This window comes from Nycticebus coucang, chromosome 8 (assembly GCF_027406575.1).
Source record: "Nycticebus coucang isolate mNycCou1 chromosome 8, mNycCou1.pri, whole genome shotgun sequence".
Classification (NCBI taxonomy): domain Eukaryota; kingdom Metazoa; phylum Chordata; class Mammalia; order Primates; family Lorisidae; genus Nycticebus; species Nycticebus coucang.
Window position 1 is genome coordinate 128,057,611 of NC_069787.1, and position 7,899 is coordinate 128,065,509.

Sequence of the window (7,899 nt, forward strand, 5' to 3'; positions counted from 1 at the left end):
TCTGGATTCCGTCTATATGAGCACCAAAAAACTACCTCATCATTCTTCTTTTATTTGAAACCTAAGAAGTTTTATACTGCGGATGGCAGGCAGAAAACAGCCTCATGGGCTATGTAGCTGTAGAGCTGTTGCTGTTCTTACCAGGCTGTGTTTTCTGGAAAAGTCAGGCCAGCTGACCTCACCTTGTCTCCCCTCTGTCCCTTATGTCTTCATCTCCACCACTCCCTGCCCCCCTCCTCCACCTCGCCTCTGGTTCCTGGGAACTTCTAGTTCACCAAGAAATGTGCTTCCTCAGTGTCTGTTTCTACGCACCACTTCTGGATATTATCCCAGGAGAATTTTACTGTTATGATCATGACACATCCAGGGATTTTGCATAGAAACTTTCTGGCTCCCTGAACCCCGAAGAGCTTCTTCACCTCGTCATAGAGGCCCCTCCCCAGGGCTCACCCTGGATGTTGGTGTGCAAGCTGAGGTCTTAAAACCAAGTGCTCTCAACTCTGACCATGGCCCCATCTCCACGTTGCTCTGCATCTCCCACTGCTTGAGACTCTGCTTTTTGTCCTCTCTGCTCCCACCTTTTCTCCCCATCTGATGTTCCTCTGAGGTTTCACTCCCTTCTAATCTAACTTCCACTCTCTGATACATCTTTTCCCTGAACTCATTTTTTGCTTAACCCACATTTATTTCTGTACCTATTGAGAAAAAAGAAATCACTGTTTAGACAGTGGAAATATCATATAGAAAATAAATAAATTTAACTTTAATTTTGGAGTACATATTTTAGTCAAGAAAGGAGTACCAAAAAAAGCACATGAATAGCATATTTATGACATGTCAGAATGTGATAAGAGCTCAGGTAAAGTACTCAGGATGTTAAGAGAGCTAGAGAGCGCTAGGAACAGGGAGGGAGTGGTTACATACTAGTCCTGGAGGTCTCCAGTGTGTCTTTCCTATTCAGGAAGCAAACCTCAGAATAAAGACTTTGTTACCACCTGATATGTTTCCTCCCCTTAAGCCTTTCAGAATAGCAAAGTGATTTGCAGTGCCATCCACACCTGCACGCCTTTTATACAATCATGTTCTACAAACAGAACCTGCTGCGGTCAAGGTTGTTGCTAAATGCAAAGGACATGTTTTAGTACCAAGTTAATTTACTCTCTCTCTCTCTGCGTATGAATTATTGACCAGTCTCTTCTTCAAATGCTTGTCTCGTGGTTTTCAAGGCATGATGTGTTCCCTAGGGTTCCATTTTTGGGCCTTTTCTATCCCCCACATTGTGTTCTCACAATGCCATTCACTTTCATGGCTCCAGTTGTCATCTATATGCTGATAATCCTTAATATATATTTCTAGGCTCAGCTGCTTTTTAAAAATTTAGTTCTAGCCCATATATCAAAGTTTCTACTACCTCCATTGAATGTCTGAAAGGCACTTGAAACTCATTGTGTCCATAATTTATCTTTCCTGCCACAAGCTACTTCTCTTTCTGTATTTCCCAAGTTAACGGTGAAGCCGAGAGTCGGTCAAGGTTTTCAAAGTAAAGCTGTGTGTCAGCCCCTTGCTCAGCTGGCCACCAAGGCTTGGTGGTTCCACACAGAGCTGATCCAGTCACTTTCCCGAGTAAGATCCCCTGACCTAAATACTGTTTGTCCTTTTAGATTCCTGTCAGTTGCCAGCCTATCTGGGAAATTGTTCCTTAGCCCCTGGATCCTTGCCCTGGGCTGGAGTAAACAGCCTCTTAGCCACTCCCAACACTCCATTCCCATGGCTCCTTCAAATACCTGAAAAATCTTTGGTGAGTATCTTACGTGTGTGTCTGACGACTGTAAGCAATTTAAGGGCAAAAAGTATGTCTTCGTCTTTTTTGTATCTTCGGCGCTTACTACAGAGCCTGATGTTATCATGGAAACCAAATGGATACTTACTGAACAAACAGAGTTGATAGTTGACATTGGATACAGTGTGGGATTCCACAAGGCAAACAATGTGGTAATCAGAATTCTAATGGTAACAAGTGACAGAAACTCCATTCCGGCTAACATACCAAGAGGGTACTGGGGTAGTTCAGAGAATGAGGGATGTATGTCCACACTTCAGTAGAGCAATAATCAGGGTGACAATGGGACCTGTAGAACCACAGCCATTAGCTTGAATGCAGGCAGCAAGGTTGTTTTTATTTTCTTATACCCATTTTTCTCATGTGTTGGCTCACTCTCTCAGGTAGCCTTTCTCCAGGAGGCTACAAAATCACAAATGCCTAGAGCTCCCATTGCACATACATCAATTACTAGACCAAGGGCTGCAACCAATGTGACAGAGCATGGCATTTAAACTCAACTGGGTACTTATTTCCAAGAGTGGGACCTGTGAATTTGGAGATGGTTCGTCAGATTATGTGATTGAAATAGGAAAAAGGGATAGGGATTCTTCAAGATAAGGAAACTAATAGTCTTAGAAGAAAAGAGTTCTGGGAAGACATTTTATAATTATAATATATCCTCACTAAAACTAGGAACACTAGCTAAAACTTTCTGTTATTTTTAAAATACCGGAAATACTGGGACAGAGCCTGTGGCTCAAAGGATTAGGGTGCCAGCCCCATATACTGGAGGTGGTGGGTTCAGACCCAGCCCCTGCCAAAAGAAACTGGAAAAAAAAATACCAAAAATACTGACACAGGTACTGTGCTTTATACAAATGTTCTCAGAGTTTTCACAACCACCCTATTAGATACGTGTGTCCGTTAAATTCTTTCATCTACAGTTACCTAATGCCCAATGAAAAATGGTTGATTTAGAATCTTGTTTTGTTCACATTAATACAAGTACGGAACAATACAAGTGGTTCCAGGATTGGTTCAACTTCTTGAAGGTGCCAGGGCTCTTGGTCGGCTTTTTTCTCCGTTTTTTCAGATTTCTGTCCATGACCAGAGTGGTGGCTGTAGCTTTGAGTTAACATCTTCAGATGACATATTAAAATGGAAAAAATAATGGGTGCATCTCTTTTAGGAAGGAGGAAATCTAATAAGAAACACTCCCCCTAAACTTTTCTTCCTGAGGACAAACCAGAATGATGCTATGCACTTGTCATTGAGCAGGTGAGGGTGGGAAGCAAGTCTCCAGTATTTTAGCCTTAGGGTGCGACTGCATGATTTCTGGCAAAAAATACAATGGAATAATGGATGTGAGTGGGAAATAAAGTTTTTGGTACAATACAGAATGTTTTATTGAAATGTTTTGGTAGAAGAAACAGAAAATCTGACCAACAATGATTTATCCCGTTAGAACAGCCCATGCTAGTTTAACAGCAAGTCTGGTGCGAGGCAGTCTCGGGGTTTCAGGGACTGGCTCAGTAAGATTACCAAGGACCTGTGTTCTCTCTCTCCACCCTTCTGTGTTTATCTGGCTCTTTCTGATCACATGACTGCTGATGATCTAAACACCTCTACACACAGCATCTTCACATTCAGGAAGGAGGGTGTAGAATTGGAAAAGGCTTTGCCCTTCAGCTTCTCTCTCTTACAAGGAAGGAAACTAACCCTCAAAATTTGCAGCATTTCTCCCTTACATTTAATTTGGGTTGCGTGTCCTCCCCAAGACCCATTCTTGACAAGTGGGAATTGGTTGAGGTGATTGCAATGGATTAAACGTGTAGAAGTAGTACAGACTAAGGCAAGAATGAATGCAAATGAGGGCCTTGCACCTCCAGGGGGTTGAAACCTCAGGTAGGTGGAGGTTTGACATGGAGGTGAAGAATCCCTGTCTCCGCCACAGAATCATTTCTAAGATAACCCCCTGGTCAAGAGTTATTCAGACCTTATCACTCACAATTCTTAGTACCTTTTGGCCAACTTGTAATTTAGCTTAGTATATATATGGATAATAATGAATAAACATCAAATTATATTAGCATGTATTAGAGATTAGTCAGTACAGATACAATAATACATCAAACCAGTCCTTGACTTCAAGAAACTCATATTAGAGAGAATGTATATTGAAGATATTAAAGAGAATTATATCTCATCTGTCCTCTACTTAAGTTCTTGTTCTTCCGGAGCTTATGTTTTCTTCCTAGAATTTCGATATGAAAATTCGTAAGTGTTTAGAGATGTGTGATTATTTTTCTTAATTATGAGGAACTGAAGAAAAGAGCTTGATCAATTAAGAATGACAATCCAGAACTTGCTCTCTTGTCCACACCATCCCAAACTGTGAAAATTCAGCTGCTGATTAGTGGCACCACTGGGCACTGAATTCAGCATCTCTAAGCAAGGAAGCATTCATTAGACATAAACACAGTATTCTCTTATCTAACCCTGCAGGTTGTTGCTGCTGTTGAGGGCAGGGATGAAGTTGTGATAAAAGTTACATCTTGCTAAATCGCTGTGAGGTAGAAACTTGCAGATCTTATTTGCTAGATGGAACGCTTCCATAAACTCAATCCATGGCTTTGCAAACGTTCCTGTTCCTGTCCTGTCCTAGGTAAATACATACAATACAATATGTTTGTGTGCAATTTAAAATAAACCTTAGGGACCCTGTATTATCAACCGTGTCCCTTGCAATCTTCCCAGCCCGTGGTGGCCCTGAGATGCAGATTGCAAGAGGGACATTGCCTAACAATTGCAATCAATGTAACCTGGCTTATTGTATACCCTCAATGAATCCCCAACAATAAAAATAATAATAATAATAATAAAAAGAATTAAGTTTCTAGTTGTATGGATAGTCACTGGTCCACAAGAATGTCACGTACTGAATCTCCAGCCTTTTGATGGTATCTCCTGTTCCCTTCTCAACCTTTCCTTTTGATTTTCTTTCCCCAGGATCCTCTTCCTCTGCCTATTCGTCCCTGCAGGATTCTGTGGCCTCTCCCTTTCCTCCAGGTTATCTGACGCACTGTCATGATTTTAAGTACCCTTTATAGCTGGGGCAGGCAGGTAACGAAATACATGAACCACAGTACAAGGAATAGGAAACCGTGGGGCCTGTGGCAAACTGGAAATGACTAAAGATATTTAATGTTATACTAAGGATCATTAAAAAACACAAACAAAACTCCAGAATGCCTGGCCAAATGAAAGCTCTGCCGGATGAGCTGCGCTCTTAGCATCTCACTGGCCACTCCTAACTTCCAAATCTGCCATCTCTAGTTGGCTTCCCTCCAACACTCCCATCCCAGTGCTTAATTGGTTGTTGAATACTTAGTGCTTCTCAAACCCACTGTACTTTAAAACCACCTGGAGAAGTGGTGAAAACTGCTGCTGAGAGGCTTACACCTGGACGTTAACATGTTTCAAAACCTCCTCAGGTGTGGAGAATCACGGCCAACATAGAATTTTTCTTTTTCAAATCCTAAGCACTTCTTGTAATTTGAAAATGTGAAAGGCAGATGATCAAAAACAAGGACAGTGAATTCTTTCTTTTATCTGACATTATTCTTATAAATTGCTTTATTTAAATCCTCTTTCTCCTCATTTTTGTGGATTTGATGACCATTTTTGGAGATGTGTACCAAGTTTACCCCTATAAATACTGATTTGTATATTTCTCTTTATAGTTCTAGACTTTGTGTTATATTTTGAAATTAATTTTTAGTACATAAAGATACATAGTTATTTGAATTTTTGGTGAATTGTTCCTCATATTTAAAACAATTTCTAGACACTGAATTCTATTTTACCACAGATACAGTTTTGGGGGGAAAGATGAACAATTGTCTGGAGATCAATCTTATCTATCTATCTAGATGTGTCTCTGCATATATTTCTATTTCTATTGTTATATATATATAAATATATAATACGTACTGTCTATATATAAAACTATGATACATTTTTTTTTTGTGTTTTTTTTTGGCCGGGGCTAGGTTTGAACCTGCCACCTCTGGCATATGGGACTGGCGCCCTACTCCTTGAGCCACAGGTGCTGCCCAAAACTATGATACATTTTTAATCTATCTATGCTATTTGTTTTAAGTATTTCTTATCCAGTATAACAGGATGGATTTTTCTGATAGAATATAACCCATTCACTTTTTCTTTGTTTATTGGTCATTCTGATTTTCTTTCTACCATCTTTTCTGCATTATCTATTTGTGATGATTAATTTTCTTCTTCTCTTTCTCTTCTCTCTCATCATTTTCCTCCTAGATCTTTATCTTAAAGTTTTAACAACCTATTTGTATTTTCATACCCCATGATTTATATATAGATAATATATATATATAGTTCTATGATATATAATATATGTATATATTATTTATATAATAATATCCATATTATTATAGAGATATAGGACATAGCTGATAAGTAGGAAAGGCAGAATTTGAACTCCTGCAGTTTGGTAGCAGTACTTGGGCCCTTAACCAGTATACCAAGCTGTCCTTCTATTTAAGATTATTGCTGCCTTTGGGTTTTTCTGTATTTATAATACAGTTTGTAGAAATTCTGCCTTGTTTTCATCTGTGGATGACACTGTCACTAATTTTCCTAAGTTGAACACTGACATTTTGAGAGTATATTTCCCACCAGGAGAGGGCTAAATCAGTTATATGAATCACTTTCTATATATGATAATATATAGATGATATATCTATATTATTGTATAGAGAGATAGCATAGGTAATATATCTATATTTTGTATATAGAGATGATATAGATAATATATATCTTTATTATTATTGTTGTTGTTCTTTAGTGACACGGTCTCACTCTGTTGCCCAGGCCGTATGCAGCAGTAAACTTGTAGCTCACTGTTGCTTCACACTCCTGGGTTCAAACAATCTTCCCACACTGGCCTTCCGAGGCTGCGATTATAGACATGAGCCACCACGTCTGGCCTAGATTTGTATTATTAATATTTTTATATGTTGCATATCTATATTCATGAGTCATATTTTTCCTTACATTTAATTTTTATTTTTATGAAGTATAATATTGAGTAAAGTGTCAAGGAATTATTTCACAATAGTTCACATGATAAAATTTCTAAAAATGACTTTGGATTCCCCTTACATTTAAGTTTTGATGACATATTTCTGCTTTCTTTTTAATATCCTTTAAGAAACATGCTATCGAGTTTTAGAAAAACCGGTTTTGTCTTTCCGGATTACATTAGAATTTTCTCTTTTTGAAATTTAGAAATTATACCAGAGTACGTCTAGGTCAACAGAGGGGTGGGGAAGCTGCTGCCTCCAGATCCTGATTATAAATCATAAACAGCACCCTTAAATTACTTCTCAAGTGTACAGTTTGAAGCACAGTTGATACAATTAGAAGGAAGTTTTTCCTTTGATATTGGTTTAGCTGATTTTCAACTATATTTATTCCCGAGAGGCATTCACCAGGATCGTGGTTCATCCTTCTTCCTACAGTCAGCCCTGTGGGCGCGTCATCCCCATGGTCCATTAATCTCTTACTGCATTACCCTGAGACTGTGCTGGTTAGAAGGAACCATAAACTGTCAGTTTTGAAAAGCTAACATTTGTTAGCGTCATCAGCATGAAAAAACTAGTGATAAGTGAGGTTGTTAAAAAGTCACATGAAATGTTAATTGATGCCAGGGCACAAAGCAGGAAGGCACTTAAGAGTTTAGATGCAGGCACTTCATTTATCAGACTTGACAAATTATCCTGAAGTTTCCATGGATAGCTGCTGCCTTTGGGTTTCCCTCCACCCCCTGCTTCACATAAGCATGTCACAATTCGAAAATAGTTGGAAAACTGCTCTTGCTGGGTATTTACATAGTCTCCTACAAAGCCATAGGCAAGATTCTAATTCCATTATGTATATTTACAATGTTTTCTTTTTAAGCAGTGTGGTGATCTAAGGAAAGAATCAAAGAACAGACTATCCTAGAAATTTGCATAAGGAGAAAAGAACATGTACACTCT